Source organism: Aplysia californica, unplaced genomic scaffold (assembly GCF_000002075.1).
Source record: "Aplysia californica isolate F4 #8 unplaced genomic scaffold, AplCal3.0 scaffold00061, whole genome shotgun sequence".
In the NCBI taxonomy this organism is placed as follows: Eukaryota; Metazoa; Mollusca; class Gastropoda; order Aplysiida; family Aplysiidae; genus Aplysia; species Aplysia californica.
The window spans coordinates 149,943-159,835 of NW_004797331.1; positions in this window are offsets into that span (position 1 = coordinate 149,943).

Here is a 9,893-nt window from a genome sequence, read left to right on the forward strand (position 1 = left end):
TCTCCCTCTCTCTCTTTACTTTTCTCTCTGTCTCTCTACTTCTCTCGTTCTCTCCCGCTATCTCTTTCACAATTCCATGCACACACACATGGGCACTCACACTTACACACACACACACACATACACACACACACACACACACACACACACACACACACACACACACGACCAAACACACATTCATATACACACATATTTTCCCAATGACACACCCCCCAAAGCATTCCATACCATTGTTTTTGTCTTTGAATTTTCCCAAGTCATGATTTTACAATTATAATTTCAAAAAATACAAAACAACACATTAAAAAATCAAGTCTGTCTGAGATTGTGAAAGATTAGTTTTCCCAATATCTTTGAAATGTAGTTAAATTTCATTTTCTTTCATCGCTAGTAAGCCTGACATTATGATTTTTAAAAACCCATACATCTGTTCCTGCTCCGTCGAATGGAAACAGAGCTGGCTCATGCCGCATTAACCCTTCACGAAAGATTCATTGAACCAGAGAAGACGGAAAAAACTACTTGTGTGACTAATAGAAATGGACCGTGTCAGTCAATAAGTATATCATTATTAGTCTCAGTTAGAGTTTATTGTATTTTGCTTGGTACATTTCCGTATATTAGGATTTAATCTGTGCCGGTGTTCAGACTATTTTATTAGGATATAAATTGGGCATGGGGATACGGCTTAGGGTGGAGGGTGGAGGGGGGTGAAGGTCTGGGAGGATGGAGAAGGGAGGGATTTTTTTTCATTGTGCTGGGAGTGGGGAAAGAACAACTGAGGCGACAGAGTTGTGGTTCATTAGACGCATGCTGCGTATCCCGTGGACAGCTAGAAAAAACAAATAAAGAAGTCTTGGCTGAAGCAAATTGCATACTACAGCTTATGGCGAATATACGAAAGCGACAGGCAAAGTTCATTTGACACACAATGCGGAAAGAAGCATTAGATAATATTGCAACAACAGGCGAATTTGATGGAAAGAGAGGCAGAGGCAGACAGAGGGAAAAGATATTGGACAAGTTGACTACATAGCTGGGAACTGCAAGAACGATAGACACCATCACAGCAACGCAAGACAGAGTGAAGTGGAGGTCCATGATCACCCACGCCAGTCGGCAAGGCAACAGATGATGATGATGGTCGGGAAGGGGGCTGTCCTCGTTCCTATTCCTGAAGTCTTTGGGATATCTCGGGATTTACAACTACTCAACTTTACAACTAAATGTCTACATAGCAAAATGTGGCATATCCTTTGGAGACAAAAATTCGGAGGAAATCTTTTTCGCTAAAAGCAAAAGTATGAACGAAACGCGATCTAGTCACATCGCTAAATATCGATGGAAACGGTACAGTGCACTTTGAGGAGAGAAAAAATACTTCTGTGACAATTCTTATCATAAATGAGTGGGTGGGGTTTTCTAAGAAATGCCCAGGTTTGGAACAGTGGTGCATTTTGCATTGGGTCCCTTCAAATATGTTTTTCGTGCCGTAAACTGGTGTTAAAGCATGGTATGCAAAGTTTTAGACATTTTACAGATAAATGGAGGAATTCGAGGTACAAAATTGACTTGAGAAATGACAATTATGTTTGGGGCATAAAATCCTATTCATTAATTGTTATCATTTAACGACCATATCGGTATATTTTCTTTCATTTTCGGAGGCTTACTTCTTCAACTTTACTAACCAAGCTGGTGAGATACACCACACAAGTATAACCCTTTTGAGCCATACTGGCCTAAACTGGCCTTCCCGTCAGGTTACTATACCGGCTTTTACCGCCTGTCACAACCGTCTTTAGTGAAGGCTTGTTTTGTCTTAGTAAAGGTTTTACGGCGCTCGCAACTGCATAAGGTCATATGAGCGCCAAGGGGTGTATGTCAAGAGAGATTTCTGAAGTCCTTACACTGACAGGGAATCAGACTTGCTCTGCTCACCTCTCTAGCTTCAACATCACAAAGTCTGCTTCTACTACCAAGACATCCCGGAAATAGTGGGTCACAAGAGTGTGACAAACATACAAAAGAGGTAGAGGAAAAAATGATGATAGTAAGGATTAGGAAAGAAAAAGCAGCAGTTCCCTGTTGCAGATCAGACAGTTATGAGCATGACATTGATGAATCAGCCCATTTACAAAATTACAACTCTGCTGAGCATAAGAACTCGAGATTTTAATGCCCCCACCCCCCTTTTTTCGGGGGAATTGCCTAAAGACACATCAGTGAGTAGCACCGCCTCAGGGGCTAAGTGGAGGTCTTTGGGTGTAAAATTGCATAGAAATGCGTTGCTTAGATCAAAAGAGTACGTATAACTTGAGTGGGCTCCAAATTGCTCAGTTCTTTTCTGAAGTGTTTTAAACATTTAGCTGTGCGTTTTTGAACTCAAATTGTTTTTGTACGGCGTTTAAGGCTCCCAGCCCTATTTGGTTCACCCATTTCTCATTTTAAATAACCTAATAGTATTAAAAGGCGGGTAAAACCCATAATATACTTATACATTTAGTTTTATGCACACAATGATGTTTCCGTATGTATGTGTTTTATTACATATAATCTCAAGTAAATAATGGAATGGCAAGACAGTATTTTTCTGTGTATTGATCTTTTCTTCTAATCCATAGATCAAGCGGTTGTAAATGGGCCATGATATAGAAACGAACTCCAGATTTTAATTTGAGTACAGCTTTTCAGCACTCTGGACTGTTTACATACGACCATTTTCTATTGTGGATTCCTGCTTTAGATGTGCACCCATGCGGAAGTGGGTTGATTCACTTTTGTGATATCAGTTGACTTGGCTGTCCTAAGGGGAAATTGTTTCTTTGATATTTATTTTTCCCCCATAATATTATTTTAATCCTGTATCTCTGTAGCGGGCTCCGCCAACATATGGGTGGTCCCGCCCTACTACACATGGGCAGTTCTAGTTTGTCCACACTAGTAGGACATTACATACTGTTGTTAGAAAAAACTCAACAGTCATGGCTTGTAAGAGTACAAATCAGGAGGTTGGTATGGAGGCGAGGGATGATTTTTTTTTCTTAAAAAAAAAACATAGTTTGCCTTCATTATTTTTAGGATTTACTAATGTTAGTCCTGAAAGATTTGATCTTTTAAAGGAAAGGGGAGGAGTTGTTTTGAAAATGTTATTCATTGGGGGGAGAGGGAGGGGGATAAGGGCTGAAAGGGGGGGGTTCACTTTTCTTATGGTTATAACGCCATTTCTGCCTGAACTGGGATCAAAACTTGCATTTCCAATGCACAGATTAGCACCGAACCAATACAAATATTCACTTCCTTAGAAAACGCTAATTCTTTTATCCTGAGTACAGACAGATCTGTCTGGCTTTAGTCAAGCCCACGCCTAACATAGTAATGAAAAAGTAATATGTTTGCAAAAGAAGTGTCTACATAAATATGTTTTCTATAGTAGATCGATAGGCACTTAACTATAAAGTGTAACTTGGACCCTTTGATCTGTCATTATAAAAGTTTATGGTTTTGCACCTAGTACAGTGGTTTCCATCTGTTCTAATGAATAGTGAATATTAACTCTTACAAGTCATAAGCCGATTCCCGGTTTTCGTGCAAAAAGATTTGTTTGAAATGTGTAAACGTTAGAATTTTCAGTATAAGCGTGACAGGTTTCGATGTACACTTTACTTTACCCATGAAAATGCTCAGAAAGGAATGGAGATTTGGTATAATAACAGAAAACAGTTGTGGGACAAGCAGGCAGCTATTCAGGATGATTGAAGAAAACAAAGAAAGAAAAATGATAATGCAACATCTAGTCAGTAGACGTGCTGATCTTTTAGAGTAAAAAAGAGCTGGCTTTTAAAAATTACCTTGTTGTTGGTTGTTGTTTTTTTGCATATTTGCTTTTTGTTCTTATTTTTTAAAATTTGGTTACCCATGAAAAGCGTTATGCTGCAAAGAGAACTGTTCTTTTGTCATAGCAATACTAAATTTTTTATAACTTCAGGTATTCGTTGATTTTCTGGGCTTACAAGTCATAAAACAGTTGTGGGACAGTATTAAAAGCTCTGAAGTAGAAAAAAATAAACGTTCGTATACAATTTTGTCAAGCTCGTGTCTATAGTTTTTAATTAACGCGTAAGTTGCTGGAAGCAGATGAGATTTGGGGAGAGGGAATGGGATGGTGGCAAAGAAACAGTGACTAAGAATCCTTTTATGACTTTAGAAAAAAATGTCCAGCTATTTAAAAAAAACAACCCTGTAACTTTGCTAAAATTTGTATCGTACAATTTACAAGTAACCATGGGTTTTTTACCCACTAGTAAGGGAGAAAAAAACCCAGCTTGTGGCCCATTTTCTAAGTCTTTGTTCTTCACTTTACATTTGTGTTAACAGAGACTAGTCAACTGCGTGTGACCGTTGGTACCTGTTGGATCAACATTTTCTTTTAAACGATAACGGTTGCCGAGGCTGATTTGCATATTCTCTACAGATATCAAGACTATGCGCTATAAATTGTACAAATTACTGTGAGCCGAATTTGTGTGTGTGTGTGTGTGTGTGTTTGTGTGTGTGTGTGTGTGTGTGTGTGTGTGTGTGTGGCATGGGAAAGTATTCAGTTGCACAGTTTGAGCACAACACCATCGGACTGGAATTGCATAGAGCCACATTCTGTGTCAAGACAATGACAGGCAATAGCATCGGTCCTAAGCCGTCTTGTCCGGAGTTTCGCTTTTGGGATCCGAAAGAAGTGACAAAGGAGATTTCTCGAACATGAAGGTTCTGTGAATGTTTAATATTGGCCTTGCTTTGCTCTGCAGAAGACGGACTTAAAGTTTGCGAGATATCTTTTTTTGTGTGAAAAATATCAAACAGAACTTTCAAATACGCAGTGAAAGGTGTTACAAAGATTGTTACAAAGATTGTTACAAAGATTGTTAAAAAGATTGTGACCTTTGTCGTTGTTGTTGATATTGTTATTGGTACTGCTGCTGCTATTGTTGTTGTTATTGTTGTTGCTGCTGCTGCTGCTGCTGCTGCTGCTGCTGATGCTGCTATTGCTGTTGTTGTTTTTGTTGTTGTTGTTGTCATTTTAGTGTTATTCTGCTAGTATTAGTTTTCTACTCAGCTCACCTGAACACGAAGATTTAGATACGAAGCGACCTCCCTGTCTCACTGTCCAGCCTTCAGCAAGTAATGTCCAGTTCCTTATCTCTCGTGTTCACTAACTGGACATGATGTTTATATACCTGCCCATTTCGGGTCTCATGACTGCTGTTTATCTCAGGTGGACATTTTGCTAACCGTCTAAGTCCGAAGACACCAGGGTCACATTTGAGATGGTTAGCTTGCAGGATTGGAAAGCTGAAAAACAGGTGCGGTTCGTCCATAGAGCATGTTCGTGCAGTGCCCCCCCAAAAATTTTTATGTTCTTTTACGAAAGCATTCACAAACATAACATAAAAGAAGTCAGAAACAAATACTAGCAAAATAGTATTTCAAAACAAGGGCGTCGCTGGCGCCTTTACTGTCATTTCTTTTTCAAATGCGCCGTAAAACATCTACTATGTCATGTCAAAGTCCACGCGCTTTAACTAAACATAATAGGATATTCAAAAGTGGTAACCTGGCCTATTTGTCACTCTTTGGGATAACCCAAACGATGACAACATTCTTAGAGAGTTTGGCGGTGCATTAATATTAATAAGACGGCACATCTCAAATGTGCACCCACGAAACATAGCACATTATTCTCTGCCAAAATTATGTGATCCCGGAGCAGCTCAGCGGAGTGCTCAAGTGAATTGTGATTAATTCATTGTCTTGCCATTATTTTAAGCGACTCTGTGACCGTGAACCTGAGGGAGGTGAACGTGGCATACTTAAGCCACCGTCCTGCGCCCTGTGAGTTGTGCCTTTGAATGCAGGATAAAGAAACTGATGTTTAGTTAACAAACAGATTTAGTTCTAGAAATCAAGCAACAATCAATTTACTATGCCCTTGACTAACTTCAGCCTGCTATAGCTTAATTGTGCACGCCCACTTTTTAGGCCCACGAGCCGCCCCTGCTGAAAAATGAATAACATATTTTGGTTTAAATGAGCACAAACTTAATTTTTCATCGTTTTACTTATTTTCAAAACAGAGAAACCACGACATGCGATTTTTCTTATTTCTTTGTTGTACTAATCGATCCAGGCGATGTTGTGGTTGTTATTGATGTTATTGTCGTCGTCATCGTAGTCTTTGTTGTTGTTGTTGCTATTATTAGTCCAGTAACACTTAGGCTCTTCTTGCCCTTCTGTCTAATGTCACATACTGATAAGTGCAGGGTTTTCTGCAGTTGCTGTGGTAGAACAGTAACTCTGATGTTATTAACGACTGTGCTATGGAATAGAGGATGATCCAGTCTCGTATGCGCAGCCTCGCTAAGGACACATTCCGGGAAGCTCTGCTTTCATTCTCTTTTAATGCATCTGGTTGAGATACACGGTATGAGAATTCCCTCGACGTTGTTGTGAAATAATTAATATAAGTAGGACGTTTTGTGGGACGGCTGAGTCACTCTACATGCCACACACAAGATCATATGATTAGCAAAGACTGGCCAAGAGGGCAAAGTACGTGCAAACATAAGGACATAATATTGCTGTAAATGTGGTAGCAGACGTTTTAACCCCCCATCGACACTATTTAGATCATTTGGGAGATGAACTTCCTGGATTTTTTTTCAGGACCAATCCGGGACGAGAGGGATACTACGTCCAAGCGGATAGACAAAAATACATAATAAAAAGACTTTTGATAAGGAGATCTAATTCACGTCTTGTTTGCTTACTTGTGTGAAGGACCGACATCAGTGCACAAGGGGCATTCCCATAAGCGCTCCGTCCCCCGAAAAAGCACATCTCGAAGTGTGTAGATGCGGACGGTTCCAAGCAATGGTTGATTCCATAGCCTTCTGCGCCTCCCACTAAGTCTTGAACTTCTACAGGCGCCCCATCCAATTCCACGCTCACGAAGTCGCTCAAGATGATGGTATTCCGACTCTTCTTGTTCTTTTTCTCGTTTTCCCCTGACTGAACGTACAATTTCAGGTTTGTCAGGGCACAGCTTCCCTTCTGGTTTTGTACGTCTTCTATTTGCGACGACGAGGGGGCCTAACTGCTACACCACAAACGCCGGTACAGAAGGAGGGGAAGACAGAGAAAAGGCTCACCCTAGAAAAGGTAAAGTAAAAAATGAAAGTCTCGTGCCCAGTGCCCATTAACACAATCAGATCGGTTCGGTTCGCTTCGGTAGGCTGAGCTATCCAGAAAAGCGACCATCGTGGCACAAAGCGAACGAAGCCGACCGACGGCGACCTTCAAAAACAGACGTGCTTATTTTCAAGGCCGCGAGTCAGGCGATCTGTTTGTGTTAGAGAACCGATCCCCCAATGTGCACTGGATATAAGTCTAAATTCGGTCACTACATGTGCATGTATAATATCTACATAAGGACGCTACTAGAATGCTCTCACTGATGTCTGGATAGCTCTGAAAGACAGACAGTTCTTGATCCAGCTGTACATCCTTCCTGCTGTCCCAAGCTTTTGCATCTTATAGAATAGTCCCTGTCTCCACACGCTGTCATACGCCTGCCTCAGGTCGATGAAGACAGCCACAACATTGTCTTTTTCTTGAAATGCATCGCTGGTCCTCTGGGCAAATCTGATGAGGTGGTCCATAGTTCTTTTGCTACATGTACACGTATATCTAAATAGGGACGCAACTAAATAAATGCTCTCACTTCTACGTTTGACCACAGATGACAAGACAACGTACCTAACTGACCTGGCTGGATGTCCACACATGCCTGAGTTGCTAAGGCTGGGAGTTCATTCCCCACAACGCGGACACCGACAACGCACAAATCCAGGCCACGCTGAGGACCCCGGAGGTTCCGCGACAAAACATTGTAAGCGCCATAATACATTATTATTGTCGGCGGGATGTTATAATGTATTGAGCCCCCTCTTTGACTTTTAAAAAAATGTAGTATTGTAGTCAGTAATTTTGGTTATATGAACTCGAGAACTATTTTGTCAAATTTCAAAATTTACATGTTCGATAAAAAGTAAGAAAATATCCATGATTAAAGTATATACAATTGTTTAAAGAATGAAATTCCGTTTTTATTCCTCTCTTCTGAACAAATTTTGCTTTCTGGGCTTAGAACATTCAAACGTTTTGAGGAAGATATATAAAGCTAATGGCAGTACTTTTTTGTTCGGTTGTCTGTCTGTCTGTCTGTCTGTCTGTCTGTCTGTCTGCCTGTCAGTTTTTTTGTTTGTTTGTTTACTTTTGTTTGTTGGTTTTTGTTTGTTGTTGTTATAAATGTTTTGGGTTTACTTCAGTGTTACTGGCCGAAACGTTGTAATGGTTTCAATGACTTTAGATTCTTTAAAAAGAAACACAAAATTGTCAGCTGTTATACTGAAACATAGTTTCTAAGAAAAAAATCAACCGCTTTTTTTCCATTTATCATCAGTGGGTGGTTGGCGGGTGCTCTGGTGTGGTTTGCTCCTTCTTTCCTATCAAACATCCATCGTCCTTATCTCCCCCTTTTTTATGTTTGTTACTCTCTTGTAACACGCTCTAATCTTCTGGCGCTCATATGACTTTATGCAGTTGCGGGTGCCGTAAAATCTCTACTAGGAATATATCATCATCATACAGTGCAAGATCTGCGACAAACATCCGCGATCACGGTTCTCCATTCATTCCTCTGCTCGGATGCTCTTAAAAAAGCTACGTTTCCCTGATCTTTCCACGTTACCCAGTTATTTTGGTTCCATATGTAGGCTGCTCTGGGCCTACGCCTACCTCGTTTGCCTTCAATTTTGCCAGTGGGAGCTAGATGTTCAAGACCTTTACGTCTATTCCGATGTCCCAAAAACTGCATTTGTTCGTTCCTGCTTGTTTTTAATGCTTCTTACACACGTATCAACATTTCGCCGTGCGTCGTGTACGGCGCGCCATGATCGACACGGCACTTGTGTTCACACGTGTTCATTTTTTTTGTATCCGAACTGTAGACGGCGTACAATTCGTTTGGCAAGAGTTGTTCATTATGGACGGAAATATGTAAATGGCATACTTATATTGCCTGTATCTGAAGCAGAAAAAAGATGCCGAAGGATTCAAGGATTCAAAATCGGGATTGAATTCAACACAAATCTCGCTCCATGCCAAAACTGTTTCTGTTCTTGATTCATAACTCTCAATGCGTTTGGCCCAGTGAGTGGCGGTGGGTTGACCAAAGTTTGGGTGGGGCTAGGGTTTCTTCCACTTCTTTACCACCAAATAGCAAGCAATAAGAACAAACCAATGATTATTTTTTCAATACTCATGGCGAGCCACGGCATTTTGAGAACAATTCAAACGAGAAGAGTAACATTTGTCTTCCATCTATGTGTTCTACTAAACTCTCTGGTTCTACGTTAAATTCTTGTGGATGGTGGGGACGAAGACGTGTCACCTTGAAATTTATCAAATTAATTTTCATCTGATGAAACATATTATATCTCAAAAGTGGTTTGATGTAATTAATAACTGTTAAATCTACGCGGCGCACACACACACATGCACACACAGCACTCCAAATGTATACCGTTTATGAACTGGATTAGGTCGTGTAGGCGCTGAAAGTAGAACGCCTAACAAAACTCTAGTGGGTGCATAGGTATCTGTGTCACTGGGGGAAAGTGTGTCATAAACTTTCGCAACATTGTCAGGGCTAGGAGAGCGTGAGCCCTCGGTGCAGAGTTGTTTTCCTCAAGTCTTCTACCTTTTTACAAGAGGAGTTCCATTATGGAGGGACCGTGGGAACGGGCTCGTCCTTTGCTGAACCCTAAAGACATTTG